This window comes from Agelaius phoeniceus, chromosome 2 (assembly GCF_051311805.1).
Source record: "Agelaius phoeniceus isolate bAgePho1 chromosome 2, bAgePho1.hap1, whole genome shotgun sequence".
NCBI classification, from domain to species: domain Eukaryota; kingdom Metazoa; phylum Chordata; class Aves; order Passeriformes; family Icteridae; genus Agelaius; species Agelaius phoeniceus.
This window is the reverse complement of record NC_135266.1, coordinates 84,035,166-84,052,104: the sequence shown is the minus strand read 5'-3', so window position 1 is coordinate 84,052,104 and position 16,939 is coordinate 84,035,166. Positions and strand designations below refer to the sequence as shown.

General features: G+C 38.4%; 1 protein-coding gene across 25 annotated transcripts in view; it reads left to right on the top strand.

Moving 5' to 3' along the window:
- Positions 1-16,939, top strand: part of DLG2 (discs large MAGUK scaffold protein 2) — a 983,885-nt gene that overhangs the window by 549,866 nt on the left and 417,080 nt on the right. The window lies entirely within an intron of this gene.

The window sequence follows — 16,939 nt, the reverse complement described above, 5'->3', positions numbered from 1 at the left end:
GGAAGAGAGCAGAACCAGTTGGAGCAGCTGCCATGAGGACAAAGAAATCTGTACCTCATGCAGCACTATCTGGAAATCTGAGTCAAGTGGATGTAGAAAAGAGTCAACATTTCTTTCTGTTATACTGATGCTATAACAAAAAAGAAAAAAAAAAGTAAATGTTTAAGTGTATTTCAAGGAAAAAGTCTGGTTGAGATAAATTATAGACTTAGTAAAAACCAAAGTTACTTAACTGGAGAAAGTAATTATAATTATTACATCATAGCCACCAGAGCTGAATTTGATATTGTCATGGTTTAACCCTATTCAGCAGCTCAGCCCCACTGAGTCAGCACAGGCATTCACTCCCCTCACTGGGATCTGGGACAGAACTGGAAAGATCAAATGAGAAAACCCATGGGTTGAAATAAAGGCAGTTTAGCTGGTAAATCAAACACTGCTTGTGCAAGCAAAAAACCCAAGGAATTCATGCATCACTTCCTATAGTCCAGCTAAAACCAGCAAAGGTGGGCAGAACTGATAACTGATGGCTTGATTCTGTCTGTACAAACATTTCTCAGTGTGTAACTTCAACAAATTTTAAATGTTAAACTAAAATTTTTCATGTTCCGTGTCTGCCTCAAGCTAACTGATCTGACCAATTTTTATCCATAATAATTTAGTCATTTATGGACTAATTTTTTTGTATTCCTGACATTCCAGCCCTTCTAGAAGAGCCAGATTATTTTCTTTAATCGTGGTGCTTTTGAAAATGCAAACAAGTTTGGCTGAGTTACAATCCAGAATTCACAAAGGCTCTCCATATATTTGCTAGAGATAATAATTAAGTCTTCAAAGAGCTATTTTTCCTTGCACATCCTGAACGTTCTTACTGCTCCCACTGCTAACCAAACTGCATGGGTATTATTTTCCCAGGGATTAAGCATGATTAGCTTCAAGATGAAGTTAACCTTTTGCCATAACAAGTCACTCTATCCTTGGATGTGTATGTTTATTGGAACTGAAAGCACAGAATCTCTCTGTTCTATGCCCAGTATAATAAGTCTGACTGAGAAACAGACTGTATGAGTTTGGGAACAGCTCTGTGTTAACGCAGCCACATTTTGAGTCCGAGTAGCTTTGAAACTGGGCATTAGTGGTTATATGAATCCATCTGTCTTGATGGGTTCTGTGTAGGACAGGATAAGGAAAGTGCAGCTGGGAACCAGGAGGGGAGAGAGGAAACATAATGACTCAGATAACAAACTCTAGGGCAAATTAGAGCACAGGGAAATAAGAAAAGACCAATGAACAAACAAACAAAAAACCCAAACTGAAAACCTAAAGTCACTTTCACATTAATTTTGGATGTTTGATTTATTCATGCTTGATAATTCAGGATTTGCTCTTGTAAAGCAGGTGAACTGTATGAGTAAATTTGTGCTGACATCAGATGCATTTTTTGATGGTTTTTTTGATCTTGTTGCAAATTAGACCCAAAGCTTTCAACTTCAATAGTGAGAAAACTAGGCATATGCAATGACCACAGGTGATAATGTTATTTTAAATGGCTTCCCTAGTGAAACATAGAAACACTTTGGCAGAAGGGCTGGTCGAAGCCAGCAGTCACAGGACTAAGTAAGTTATTTCATCCATAAGATCTTGATTGCCTGTACACACTGCTGTGCTGCAGATGAGACAGGAGTCTTGAAAACAGTTTCATCTAGATAACCCCAATATAATTCCGAAGGAGAAAAGAAAAAAATTGTATTCTTTGCTGTTCCTAAGATATCACAAATTACATATTTTCTTCACACTTATTTTCTTTGCCCACTTAAACAGTAGGTACATGTGATGTTCCATATGGGTAAGTGACTTTAACAATCATTCTGGAAAACTTAATCAGATGACAAATACAACATCTGTTTACATATCTCCATTAAAGATAACTAACATTCTTTTCAAAGTCACCCTCGGGGTCTGGGGAGATAATTGTGGTTCATTACTGGAGAAATTGGGAATTATTCTTTTTGTAGTTAACATCAATAACTACAGAATTGCAATATCTAGTAAAATATGGAAATTATCACAATCAGAATGATTTAGAATCAGATGGGATCTGCCTCTAGAAGCAGAATGTGACTGTAATAAAGATGGGAATACTAAGAACCAGATTCTGAACTGCTTTTGACTGTTTTAAATATGGTACTTATTTGCATATGGGGAGGGAGACAGAGCTCTAATTCTCTGTATCTTCTGATCAGTTGTACTCAGTGCAGCACACATATGCTAAGGTATAGATCAGTGCATTGTTCAGTGTCCAGCCCAGTTTTGTTCTGGTCATTGTGTCACTCAGCTATTCATGAGACATGGCTAAAATCAGAGTAAATAGGGACCTTTCCTCAATGAATAACTTTTGTTTCTTATAAATTGACTCAGTAGGCTGTAATGTACCACCAAGTTTCTAGATTTAAACTATGAGATGAAATTAATGACTTTTCTGGATTGAAGCTTAATTGGGTCTGAATTGTTGCCTTTTAAATGCTATGATATATTTACGTTTTACAGATGGATTGACAGCTTTTGTGAGCACAAAAATGTAATGAAAATAATTGCCACATTGGCAGTGCTGGCTGGCTGGTGAGTGTGGTGGGCATTTCTCTTACAGGTCAATTCAATTAAAATACCACAGTCCCAGAAAAAAACCCCGTGTACTATTTCTTCATCTTTTTGCTGTGTTTGAGCCCACTGGTTTATGCTGAGCCCTCTAGGTCACTAAGAAGCAAGATTATTTCTCTAGCCCTTTTGTGATGACTGGAACTGGCTGTTAGTGTCCTACTATCAAAATTCTTGCATGTATCCTGATATGCACCAGTCCCAAAGTGCTCCAGACTTGTAGGTTTTTGGTTTTTTTTACAGTTTTCCAGATGTTTGACAGTCAAAGCCAAAAGATTTGAACATTGCAAATGAGATTTATAAAATAATACTTTAGGCTACACCAGCAGCCTGTTCCTTCCCTCACTGGATGAGTACCCTAATCAGTCATCCAAATCCTATACTGCCATTCCTTACTTCCATGCTGGACCCACACTGAGAGCAGAGCTCTGCCATGAAGCTTTTCAAGGGTTGCATGGGAGTGAATGCTGTTCATGAATTGGCTGCAGAGATGGAACAGGTGGTCCTGGTGTGCACCAAGTTGACCATGAACCTGCCCTTGCAGCAGAAGAGGCCAAGAGTCCCCTAGGCTGCACGGTGCTGAGCCAGGAGATTGAGGGAGGTGATACTTCCCCTCTGCTTAGCACTGGTTCCTTTCCACCCACACTCTTCCCTGATTCTGTGCACATGAAACCATGCACACTTTCCTTGGGTGGCTGACAGGAGCAAACAGAAAAGCATGGCAGCTCAACTGGAGCCATTTTGTTTGATTGGTAACTAGAGAGGCTACCAGAAAACGTATTTTTGACTGCCTTTGAACTACTTGTTGATGTCAGTAGATATTGCTGAATGGTTTTCAATCTAGAAAAGGTTCTGGAGGTGGCTTGGTTCATCTCACAGGGAGTGGTTAAAAAAAGCAGACAGTAACACATCCCATAGGTTGATTACCTGTCCATGTAGACACAGAGAAAACAAAGATGTGTGGAAGTGAGGAAGAGTACAGTTGGTCACTTCAATTTGGAGGTGAAGTTCAAAGTGTCATGAAATTTGTTGATGTTACATGTTTTACCTAAAGAAGTATAGTAGATCCCAGATGTTGTGTTGTAGCATTAACAAAAAGATCTATAATGATGAATCAACATAATAATTACTGGGGTTTTATTTAGTTCTTTTTTTACATCAAAACCAAAATGTATCTTGCAGTATTTATTTGCCTGTGTTTTGATACTCAGAGAAAGGAAGAACATGAAACAACTTTCATCAACAACATTTTAGCAAAGTGATTATGGTAGGATTCAGATTCTGGAAGGTGTGTATTTGAGAACGGAGGAATCAATGTCAAGTGTTTTCGGCTTTAGTTTAGATGTGACAAGGACCATCAAGTCTTGGTTTTATTTATTTATTTAGTTAGTTTTAGGATTTATATTTGTAGTCTGAGACTCTGGTATTCATCACATTTAAGTTAGAGTTGCAGGCAATTCCATCCTTAATGAATTGTTATCAGCCAAAATGAACCTACATCGGGTTCAGGGAATAAATACCTGATTGCTGGGCTATTGCTATCATTACTAACTGAGCTAAAATCAGCTAAGATGAGCTTAGGCCAGACATCCTGCACTCACTGTCAGGCTTTTCTTACAAATGGTAAGATTTTCTTTTTGGCTGTTCTGTATCCACTTCTCTTTGAAGACAGGCATCCCAGCACAGAGGGTCTCATCACTGTTGGCTGGGATTGTCTGGTTTTGATGGTCAGCTTGGTCAGGATACTGGACCAAGATACTCTGAGGAGTGGAAAGGCTTGGGTTTAGGTCAAGATCTGTTGATCTTGTGAATCTGTTGAGTCACTTCAGAGTAAGCTCAAGACTGTCTGTTAAGAGTCCATGGACATCATACCTTGGGTGAGTGTCCCAGTACATGGGCTGCTCTGGAAAGTGACATCCTACTTCCAGTAGTTTTGTAAATATAGCTTTTATTTTGCTTTCCTTTTTTGAACAGGTAAATCAAATACAATCTGAGTCATGGTGTGTATTTTGTGTTAGCTGAAGCAGAAGACAGCCTATTTCAATAAGGGCAAAATATTAACTTCTAATATTGATTTAGTATGAACCTCTGTTTTAATTGGGCGTGTAGAGTACTTTTGGATGGCAAACATGTATATGTGTATATATATATATATCTTGGCAAAACACTGCTGATGGATCTTTACAAAAGATTTCTGTCCAAAGAAAAGTGAATCTTAAATGTCTTAGAAGAGAAAAATAATGAAGATAACTGAAGGTCATAGAAGACATTCAATAGAGAAATTATTTGCATGGCTTTATGATTGGTAGATGATTGGTGTTTGAATTTTGCTGCCAAAATTCCGGCTGTAACGTAAATAATTTTATGCCTGTAAAAGTTTAGTGAATTATTTTGCTGTGATGAGATAAAAATCTCTGAGTATTTTCTTAAATTACCCGGGTTAGTTTCAAATTGGAGCACAAAGTTTGTAACTCACAAGAATGCATGTGTCTCCTCAAATATCACAGATCGCACGGGAGCAGCACTGAGGAACACATTCAGAGCAGGGAGCTTGGTGTGGAGCTCCTGACGGAGCAGCAGGTTGAGCTCTGGCGGTGGGGCCCCAGCCAAGAAACTGTGAACAGCTGAGCCTTCACATAACAAAGAGCACCTGTGGCCCATCCAGGCGACTGGAAACAGCAGGAGCCAATGACTCCAGATTTTCTGGCATTTAGACTGTGAAGGGGTAAAAGCCCAGGGATTTGTTTGTTTGGGGTCCTTCCTCAAAGCCACTAGCTCAGGCTGTTATTTTGTTGTTTATTGTACCAAGATTGACTTGCTTAAGGATCTGGATACCTGAGGCACTGCCATGGGAAACCTGGGAACTGGTAAGGAAACTTGTGTGGGTGTAGGGGTGTGTTGCTGCAAAGGTTTCAGCTCAGGTTGAACAAGTGTTTCTCACTGAGTCACTCTTGTATGGTTGGACAGGGAAGTTTCCTTAGGAAAAGGAAAACAGGTCCTCTGGCAACTGTGTTTGTGCTTTTGATTCCCTGATGCCTTAAATTTGTGAGCCGTGGTCATGACTGGGCAGAGCATAGCTGTAGTGGAGCTGGAGACCACATGCTGTAGGGCAATCCTGGAGCTGAGATTTGTGGCCCCAGACTGGGCTGAAATGGGGTCTGGGGGTGAGGGTAGCATGTGGGGAGGTAGACAGGGTTACAGTGCTCTCAGGGCCTCACACTCCTGCTGGTTTTATATTGTTGGTTATAGGTGCATTGTCCCGCAAACAACTCTGCAAATAATAATAAAGGCTTTAGAAAACTTGCAATTAAACCCTCAACTCCATCAAATACTTTGTCTACAAACTTCAAACACCTAATCCCATTATAATCTACTAACAGCTGCCAAAAGTTGTTGATAGCAAATGTATTATTTCTTCTCTGAAAGAGAACGGGCCATTAGTATTTAATGCAATTTGGCACTCTCCTTTGCCATGTTGGACGTCCTAGGATAATGAGTATGAGGCTGATTTATTCTGGATTTCTCATTTTTTTTTATAATTTCTTTAGTTTTCTCACATTCTGTTTGTTGGCAGATACATAGTGTGAATTTTCCAGACTGAAATAGTTGGTCTTCACCTGCCAAGGTCTGCAGTTAGTATTATTATTTTTAGAACAGATGGGAGGAAAAAATCAGGTAAACAAGACTGAGCTGACTCTAGTTAGTTTTGGAAATTTGAAACAATCGTCTCTTCTACCAAGCATTTACATTCATTTTCTCATGTGATTTATACTTGCTGGGTGTTTAAAGCAGAGACACCAAAGACTGACTGACCAGTCAAATATCAAAAGATGTGCTACGGGACACTTGTAGAGCAAAGGAAGCATTTGTGGTTTTAATAGGCTGGGAAACTTGTTCTGGATCATATTCATGGTATTTTTTTTCCTCCAACATCTGATCACATTTTCATTTCTGCAGCTTGTGTTAATTGGCCCTTGCCTTTTGCTCTGAAGTTTGGCTTCTCTGTAACCATCCATTTAAGATGGTCAGCTGAATTTGCCCCTTAGCACCTTTTCTGACTCGAACGACATCACATGCTCCAGTCCACTGACCCTCTTCACTTGACTCCAGTATGTTCATCTCTCTGCCCAAGAGACACAGTACTTTAGAAATGTTTTCATAATATTCAGCAAAGTGAAGAGTTACTTTCCTTGATGTCCTTCCTATACTCCTACTGCAGACCACTATATGGTTTACCTTATTTGCTGTAAGGACACACTGCTGATTCCTGTTCAACTTGTCCATCAGGCCCTCAGCTTCTTCTCTGCAAGCCTGCCTCCAGCCAGTCAGTCCCCAAACCAGTTCTGTTGCATGGGAGTACTCCTTCCAAGGTGCTGGACTTCACATTTCCTTCCTTGAAATTCATGAAGATTTTTCAAGTGTACTTCTCCAATTAGTCAAGATTCCTATGAATGACAGAGATGTTGATCAGTAGATCAACAGCTCCCTCCAGTTTTGAAGTGTGAACTTTTAGTTTTGATTTGTTCTGTAACCATCCCACAGACTGAAATTAGGAAGCCCATCTTTTAGTTCCCCAGATCCTCCTCTTATCCTTCTTGAAGATGGATACAATATTTGTATTTTTCAGTTATCAAGACTTCTCCTGACATCACAGCCTTTCAACAGCAAGAGGGGTTTCACTACAGTGTTGGCAAGTTTTATAAGCACTTTGGAATGCCTCCCATCCAGTTCCATGGATTTTTGTGCATCCAATTTACCTAAGGGGTCTCTAGCTTCATATTATTGTATTGTGGGTAGCACTTCCAGCCATGGACTCTACTGGTCATTGTAGGGTCTAGGGAGGCTGGAGAGCAGGCCTTGCCTATAAACATGGAGAAAGCAAATTCACTTCACAACAAAGGCCTTTCCATGTCTTTGTCACTATATCCCCACATTTCTCTTCGCCTTCCTTGTGTTGCTGGTGTACCTATGGAAAGCTTTGTATTTACTCTTCATGTCCAGCTCCAGTTTTGACTTCAGTAGCTCTCTTTCTAGAGAATAGCTTTTACTGTAAGTAGCACTGTATGCTAAGTTTCACTACTCCAAAGTATTTTCTGAGAAGCACTAAAGAAGTAACAGTTCTTATTTCTTACTAAATTTTCATTGAACTCTTCCTCTAAAACTTTCTGTATTGCCTTTACAAGTCACTTCATTCGTTAGCTGAAAGTGATCTGGAGCACAGTTGTTGATAAATGCTCCTTTTTTTTCCTGTTGTAATTTTTTGCAATCATTATATCTATTTAAGAACATATTTAGAAACAGTTATTTTGGCATAAAAGCAATTCACTAATCAGTCATTAGTCATAAGGGAACAAAATTATATCTGATTGAAATAGTAGATGAACATGTCATCATGAACTAGTTAAAAATATACTTTCACATTTGAGTGAAATTTTATTTTTAACAAGGCTCATGCACTGTGTTTGGTGGTACTGGGACAAAAATTTAGGAAATGCGCTGTCCATTCTTCCAGAGGTATCTTCCAACGGCAATATTTATTTCTCCTGGTACCATCCAATCCATGTTTATTTATTTTCATCTCCTGAGCTATATTTTTATATATATTATAGAAGAATTATAACCATAGCTTCCAACAAGGCTGCCAATTTAAGTTTTGTTTTAGCTACAGTGACCAAGTTCTGTGAATTAACAATGCACTTCAGAGGAGCATTTCTTTTTTACTAGAGTAATTGCTTATAATATTTTTCCATTTCGTTCTTTGAGACAACTAACACTGTTCTGTTTATGGAATTCAAGTAACATGTACATATAAATGATTTATGTGCATAAAATGAAATCCTTTGTATAAATGAAGATATTGGTGCATCATACTTTTAAGAAACAGTACAGAGAAGAAAAGCCATGGAGTATTGCTGTAATATACTTGGGAATGTGATCTAATTTTAGTGAGATCAAACTGGACCCAGAGTCTAACACATATGAAAAGGGGGTAAATATTGCATAGCATAGTATGGTATCAATGCCATATCCTTAACTAATTAGTAAAGAGATTGAGTTTTAAGGTGTTACGTGTGATGTTAAAATAACCCAAATTGTATAAAGGTTCTCTTAAACTAATCCTGATGTACTCCAGGACATTGATGAAATTAATATAGTTTGTCAAGAATGGTCTTGCAATAAGCCTGCAAGTGTGTGGACTGTTTTTTATCAACTTGTATTATCAATATTCCAGGAATTATTCATTTTGTTTGTTTTTATTTTGTTCTTTTCATAGTGTTCTGGTCAGTAATCTGTCACTAACAGCTTGCTATCACACAAAGCTGCAAAGATCTAATCCTCTTTAGACTGGATAAATTTGGAAGAAAAAAAGAGGAATGTTTATGGGCTGGAGCTGACCTATGAGAGACTAGTTAATAGACTGAATAAACAGACTAACAAACCCTAGGAACCTTTCATTTGAAATTAATGATTACTGTGAGAGATAAAGAATGATCTGAAGTAAAATTAGAGAGTAAAAATAAATGGATGAAAACAAGGAGATGGAAGTTGAAAGTAAGTCAGGCGGATGATTCTCAGAGAAAGAGCTATTTGACCGAAGAGCAGCTTTGTTTAGCTAAATGTTGGAATTTGTTTTAATAAATGATGCAAAGCGAAACAAAGCCTTGCAATACGCATTTTCAGTACTTGACTACTCAACTGTTCTCTGATTTGCCCTTACATCTCCTTTAGCAATGCTGACTGTAGTTCTATGAAACCAACCTTGTCTTCTACCCTATATCCTTATATCTTATAACCTTGTCTCTAAACTGGAGAGATGTGGGTTTGACAGATGAACCACTCACTGAATGAGGAGTTGATTGTCAGGTCACACTCAAGGAGTTGTGGTCAGTGGCTTAATGTCCAAGTGGAGGGCAGTGATGAGAGCTGTCCTCAGGAGTCAGTCTTTAGCACTATCCTTGTTGGGGACATGGCCAGAGGATTCAAGTGCACCCTCAGCAAGTTTACTGATGACTCCAAGCTGTGTGGCGTGGTAGTCATGCTGGAGGCAAGGGCTGCCAAAAGGACCTTGACAAGATTAAGAGGTGGGTCTGTAAATGCTTAAAGTTCACCAAGGCCAAGTGAAAGGTCCTGCACATGGGTTGTGACAATCCCAAGTATCAATACAGGCTGGGAGGAGAACTGGGACTGAGAGCAGTCCTGGTGAGAAATATTTGGGGATGATGGTGAATGAGAAGTTCAACGTGTCCCAGCAATGTGGACTCACAGCCCAGAAAGCCACCATGTCCTGGGCTGCATCCAAAGCAGCGTGGGCAGTAGGGCAAGGGAGGGCATTGTCTCTCCCCCAACTCTGCTCTAGTTAGATCCCACCTGGAGCGGTGTCCCCAACACAGGAAAGCATGGACATGTTGGAACAAGACCAGAGGACAGCTGCTGAGTTAGAGGGCTGGAGCAGCTCTGCTATGAATGCAGGCTGTGAGAGTTAGTGCTGTCCATAGAGAAAGAGAAGGCTTCAGGGAGACCTTAGAGTAGCTTTCCAGGACCTAAAAGGGTGAAAGAAGGATGGACAGGGACTTTCCAAAGGGCATGTAGTGACAGAGCAAGTGGGAATGAAGGAGGGTGGATTTAGATTAGATACAGTGAAGAAATTGTTTACTGCGGGGAGCTGGGACAGGTTGCCCAGAGAATTTGTGGATGCTGTGTGATGGAGTGTTAAAAGCCAGGTTGGATGGGGCTTTGAGCAAAGTCTAGTGGAAGGTGTCTCTGCCTATGGCAAAGGACTTGAAACTAGGTGATTTTTAAGGTTCCTTTCAATTTTAATAATTCGATAATTCTGTGATTCTGTAAGTTGTCAAGACTTCAATTTCAGGTTGCTCATTTCTTCTGGCCTTTTTTCTTCCAATCATGTTTGTCATCCCAAATAAGAAAAGCAAAGCATCTGAGTTTTCTACCAAAAAGGAGAAAGAGGTCAGATTTATTTGAATTATCTAAATGTAATTTGCCACTTGACAATAAATAATAACTTTTTCTTTCAGAAGCTAATGTGCTTTCTTTGTGGTCCTGTTATGTAGAACACATTGTTTCCTCATACAGCAAGTAGTTCCAGGAGGATTCATGTGTTTTGTAACTAAGGGTTTCTTTCCTGGATTTTTATGTTAAAAAGAAAACAAACATCCTCACAATTAGATGTTCTCTTCCTAAAACTAAATAGCTATGAATAGCAGGCCATGTTTACATCCATTTATACAGAGAAACTGCTTTTTATCTTAGCCATTAGCTTGCTTTTCTTTATTTGTGCAGTGACCTACTGTGCAACACAGACTCTAGAATTCTACCTTGTCCATCTTGCATTAAGCTCAAAAACCTCTTCAAAGCAGAGAGCAATGGGTCCAGCCTTTGAGGTCACTTGGTGTAGATAAAATGTAATGTTATTGAGGCTCCAAATAATGCTAACAGCTTGGTTTTACTCTTCCAAGTAATGAAGACAGTTTACATCAGCTGTGTACATGGGTAAAGCTATTTTCATTATAGAGCCATCAGGGATTCATCTTGCTTCCAAATCACCCTTTCTTTTTTCAAGGATTGTCCCTGTCATTTAAATACACAGTACATTGACCTGAATGGAATTCCTTTACAAAAACATGCTAGTACATTTCTGTTTGGGAAATATTTTTAGACAATATTTGCAACTGAAATGAAATCTCAAGAGTGGCCATGTATGGATTGTAGAGAAACAAGACTGACTTTTGCTTTTAATATTGAAATTAATAATTTCTTTTACTATTGAATCAGTTATGTTCCATCAAATTGTCTTGCTTTTGTTCTGAAGTTCACGTTAGTCTGTTAAGTCTTTTCTTTCCAAAGGCTGAAGAGGGAGCTTAGTAACTTGAATTCTTGGTAGCATATCCTCTGAACCTTGTCCTTTTTTTGGCTGTGACGTGTGCTCACATCTTTCTGCCTTCCATTCTTCTGCAGTGGAAGCTTATAACTGGCCCATAACAAGACAGTGACAGAACTGTGTCAAACTCTTCAAAGATATATTAAGAACATAACACAAATAACTTCATAGGGAAGAAACAATTTGTCATTGTTTGCTCATAAATTAAAATTATTTAAAAATAAATCTAATAGGAAGTAATCAGTTAGAAAGAGTGTATTATCATAGGCACTACACCTAAAAAAGATTGTCTGAGCCTGCTAACTGGCAGTTTTATTTTCTACATGGAATAAAAGTTCTACCTTGGTTATATTGTCCTCGTCCTTTATACAGTTCACACTGTGCATGTATCTGTATGCAGTGTAACTGTAATAAGGTTCCTGATTAACTCATTCTATGGATATATGCTGGGTATTCATGGTATCCTTTTCTGCTTACATTGCTGTCTGAATGGAGACCTGGCATGGTTGAATTTCTTTTTCTAAATCAAAAACCACCTGTTGTAAATAGGTGCATCCCCAGCCCCCTTGCTATTGTGGCAATACGAGGAGGAGAAAAGGCCTTGGCTCTGTGTAAGCCCTGCTCAGCAATAACAAAAATGTCTCTAAATTTTCAACCCTGTGTTCAGCACAAATCCAAAACACAGCCCCATACCAGCCACTGTGAAGAAAATTACGTCTACTCCAGCTGAATCCAGCACAACAACTCTACCTGAAAATAGCAGGTCCAGTAAGGGAAGTTCCTGTATTGGCATGGAAATGTGCTTGTATTTCACGCCACTGAAATTTTATGACTCTTTGGTTCACTTGGATCTGAAATTGGTAAACCTGCTGCGCTGTTCTCCACCAGCTTTGACATGATTGACTGTGACTTAATATTCCCAGCTGAGGGTTGTTTTCTTCTCTTGATATAGTTTCCTTCCAAATGCTTGTCATTTTTCTTTTTCATTGGATCTTGATTTCTAAATGATTGTCCTTATGTTAACCCTAGGACATTCAGCTAACACTGAAAATTGATATGTTTGTGTTTGTAGCTCCTTAAGCTTTTCTAGCCTCTGATAAAAATGAAAAGAACATGCCCTTGATCATGCACACAGATACATTGTGCAGGCAGCTGTGTCTCAGTGCTGTGCTGGTATTTTTCTGCAAAACTTCTAAAACTGAGAGTCATCCTGTTGTGTAAAGGATATGGGGATCATACTTTTTTTTTTTAAAGTAAGCAAAATATTACTCTTTAAAATCACTAATAGATTTCGAATGACATTTCCTTAATGGTGAATTTTTATAATAGTTGTCTTTTATTATATTTTTCTTCCTCTGCTGTTTTATTTTTGGTGTTGTACTCCTGCATGTTTCTTGCCTTGAATACCAAGAAGAAGAGAGGAGTAGACAGACCTGAAACAGAAGCTGAGTTGTTTTATTTCAGCTGTGTCTTTCCCCACCTCTTACATTCTGGTTTTCTAGAATGAAGCATTGTTCTTTTTGTGTTTTTGGTTTTTTTTTCATTTTGCATATGAACAGTTATAGAAATCAAATTATTTTTCCAAGATTTCCTGGGTGCGCTATGATAACAATGACTTATGCCAGATAAATTGGCTCCTGGCCTGATCTTGGACTAATCATAACCATTCCTTCTAGCCCATGTCACCACTGAGAATATTATTTCTATACAAGATTGCATCTCAGTGACCAAACAAAAAACTTGCAAAGAGATTGCTTTTGACTTATTTCAGTAGTTTTGCTATTGTGTTAGTAATTGTTCATATTAATTTTTCCTTCAAGAAAAGTATTTATAGAAATGTAGGATCTCTAATACATTGGTCCAGTCCACGTTTATTACTCTTCTTTTATTCTGTGTTTTTTTATGGTTGCATAACAATGCAAACTTGGTTGGAGGGAAAAATCTGTTACTACATCTAAATCATCTTTGCCCATGATTCTAGCTTCCCTTTCAGAAGTCTATTAATAATTTTTGTTTCCCATATGCACTTTTTCTTTTCCATATGCACATTTTTGCCTGAAGCAAACTATTCTCAGCATTTATTTTTGGTGTCTGTCCAACATTGCTGTAATCCAGTTACAGTTATTTGTGCTGGTACAATATCAGCTAAATCTATTTGCTCCATTTTGTCATGCCTCCTTAATATTTGAAAAAGAAAATTAGTGAGATTTTTCCACAACAGTACTGGGTCAAACACAGTTCACATCCTGTCTTGTACAATATTCGGTTTTGTGTTGTGCACCAGTTACTACCAAGTTATGGTGACAGTTGGGCATGTGGATTTGAGCCACATGTTAATCCACATTCATCCAGAGGTGCGTGCCATCCTCTCTAGTACAATGGTTCAATTACAGTGGATGAAATTGCATTATCTTTTGAATCCATCTTACCATGCTGTCTGGCAATTAGTTGCACATATGCATCCCATATTCAAGTGTTTCTGTCTCACACAGGCAGTGACAACCTTTAAAATAATTTGTGTTGTCAGTAAAATAATTTATTTGTAGGAATTTTTTTCTTCACTAAATTTTGAAGTGTGAAATACCCTTAACCTACCCAACACTTCAGGCCATGTTCAGTGGTGTCAAATTCCTTTGGAAAAAAGCCCTTTTTCACATTCTGATAAGAGGCTATTTCAAATATACTGTTTTAACATGAATGTTACAGTCAAAAGGATGCCATTATAGTTCTTCATTGTTCTGGATGGGGTGCATTAAGGTTGCTGAAAGTTCATCTACTGCTTTAAAATATAGGGCAAGGGAGGTTTGTGATAGACATTTCAGTGCTCTGGTACAGTTGACTTTACCCAAAATTTTGTGTGTAGGTGGTCTACAGACTATGTCTGGTCATGCGATGTGTAGATTCTTACACTCACCAATCCGATCATAGGCAATACTTGCCCTGATTTTTACATATATTGTATATTATTTTGAGTAGCTTTTTAAAATTTTTTTGGGTTTTTTTTTTACTTGTGTAATTATCCAGATTCCTCCAATTAGCTTTGAAATAGCTATTAATGCTTCTTTTTTTCCTTTTTTTTTAGATTTTTACTGGCATTTGACAAATCTGGAATAGCATTGGGATAGTCTGGGGTGAACTAGGTAGCTTGCTATGTGACCAAAAGGCTGATGGTTTTAAGATGATGGACACTGACACTGCTAATAGAGGTCTACAATGATGGAAACATAAACTGAATTTGGCTTTATTAGTGTTTTGTTTTCTATATATATATGGTATATAAATAAGTATGTTACAGTTTTATAAATATGATTTATAGCTTCACATAATGTCAATATATATATATTTCTATTGAGGTATTCCTGTTGGAAGTGGTGCAGTAATGACTTGAGTTACCTTCTGGTAGATAAGTTTTTAGGTGCTCAGGGTTGAATTTCCCTTGAGCACTAGAGGAAAGCAGCTTTCTGGACAGCTTACACACCTTCACTTCTTATGCTTGAGTAAAACTGCAAAAGATGGATTCAGGCTTATGTAACTTTACATTTACTTTACATGTAGCAATGTTTTTCTTGTAGACTCCCTTAGCTCAGGTTTTTAAGTGCTGGCTTCCACATCTATGCTTGCAATTCAGAAGTGCATTAATATTTCTTTTTCAAACATGAAGTGGCCTGAATTCTGTGCCAAGCTCTGTGAGTTCTTGCAGTTGGGTTTTTGTTATGTGAGAGTATATGGTGCACAATTTTGGCTGTTCAGTGGAGTTCAGAATAAACCTTGCATTATCACATCAGTTTAGTATAACTGGGACAGCTAAAACTGATGTGAGTTTCACATGCAGCAATTTGAACTGCAGTGTTGTCAAAATATTTTCTCCACTGTTAAAACATTGCCATAATTTTTTTTTCTTTATTCAAGAATTACTGCCAAAGTTTATTGTTATGCATTTTAGCAATGTCTAAGTTTTGAGGAATTTTAGGTTAGCTGTGTAGGAGGAATTAAATAACTGAATCAAGTTTTTTTGCATCAACACATTTGTAAATTCATTTCTCTCACTTGAAAGCATATTTGCAGATAGTCATAGTTGTCTTTGTCTTTGAATTCTTTAAAAGTAAATTTTTTTAGACTTTCTAATAGTAAAACTATATATATTGCTAATTCTTTTTAATTTCTGTGTGTTGAACACCACAGAAATCCTAGTTAAACACCAACAGACCCAAAAGTATTGTTATGCATTCCTGTATTTGTTTTTAGAAATTAATTTGTTATTTTCTATGGTTAAATGTACCTGAAATATGCCTATGTTTAAAGAAAATCTAAAAAAATTATACACATATACGAGTCCATGATCCAATGAGTGTCTTAGAGGCCTAAGGACTGAGGTACCTGAGCTTGGAGAGCACCCCTAAAAATCTCAAGGTGCTTGGAATATTCAGACCAGATTTATTCACTTTACACTTCCGTCACTTCTATAAGAAGAAATAAAAGAAAATAATCTCAAAGAAAGAATTCAGGATACTTTAACCGAAAGAGATGGTATTAGGAAGAAAAACCCAAGAGGGGATTTACAGAAAACTCTGTACAGAAGTTTATTGGCAAGCACCAAAGAATTTTTACGGGGTGAAAAAGGGAAGAGAAAATTACACACCAATCAGAAACTTGAGGTACTTAGACACACACACACACAAAATTATATTCACATGAAATATATAAGATGCCAGAGAGTTGTTAATTTGTGGCATAGATCGTTTTGGCTTTATTTTTAAATTCAGCCTCTTGCTCTCTCCGCTGTGTTTGTGCGCATTAGCCTGTGCACATTAGCACATACCGTTGCTCATGCTGTGCTTTAGCATTTAGGGCAGATAACATTCTTCCCGGACTTGTCATTTGCATCTTCTGATGCAATTTTGTTGACAAGGTCTTTTCAGGCATGCAGGGAAAACAACGCTCCCGCGTCTGTTCGGATCATTGGTAAAGGAGTATCTTTTTCAGTACTTTGTCTAGATGCTATTTCCACAAGAAAGCACTTAGCCTGTAAAGCTTGTACGTATAAATGTGCTTCAGCAGGGTGCCTGTGACTCGTGTCAGGGTCAGCTAGAAAATGACTAAACCTTCCTGAAAATTGCAAGAGTAGTTTTTGTTGCTTGTTGGGATTTTTTTTTTCCTCTCATCCCTTCCCGTGGTTTGTCATCCAGAAAGGGATGCAGGCGTGCGTCCCAGCCACGCAGAGCATTGATTGCTTCTGCCTGCAGCGGGGATGCTGTCAAGTGGCTGCGCGAGTGGAGTCCGGCTTTGACACGGGGCTGCTGGCCAGCGGCCCCCGCCGTGCCCGGCCGCCGCCATGCCCGCCCGCTAGCCCGGCCTGCCCCGCCGCTAGCCCGGCCTGCCCCGCCGCTA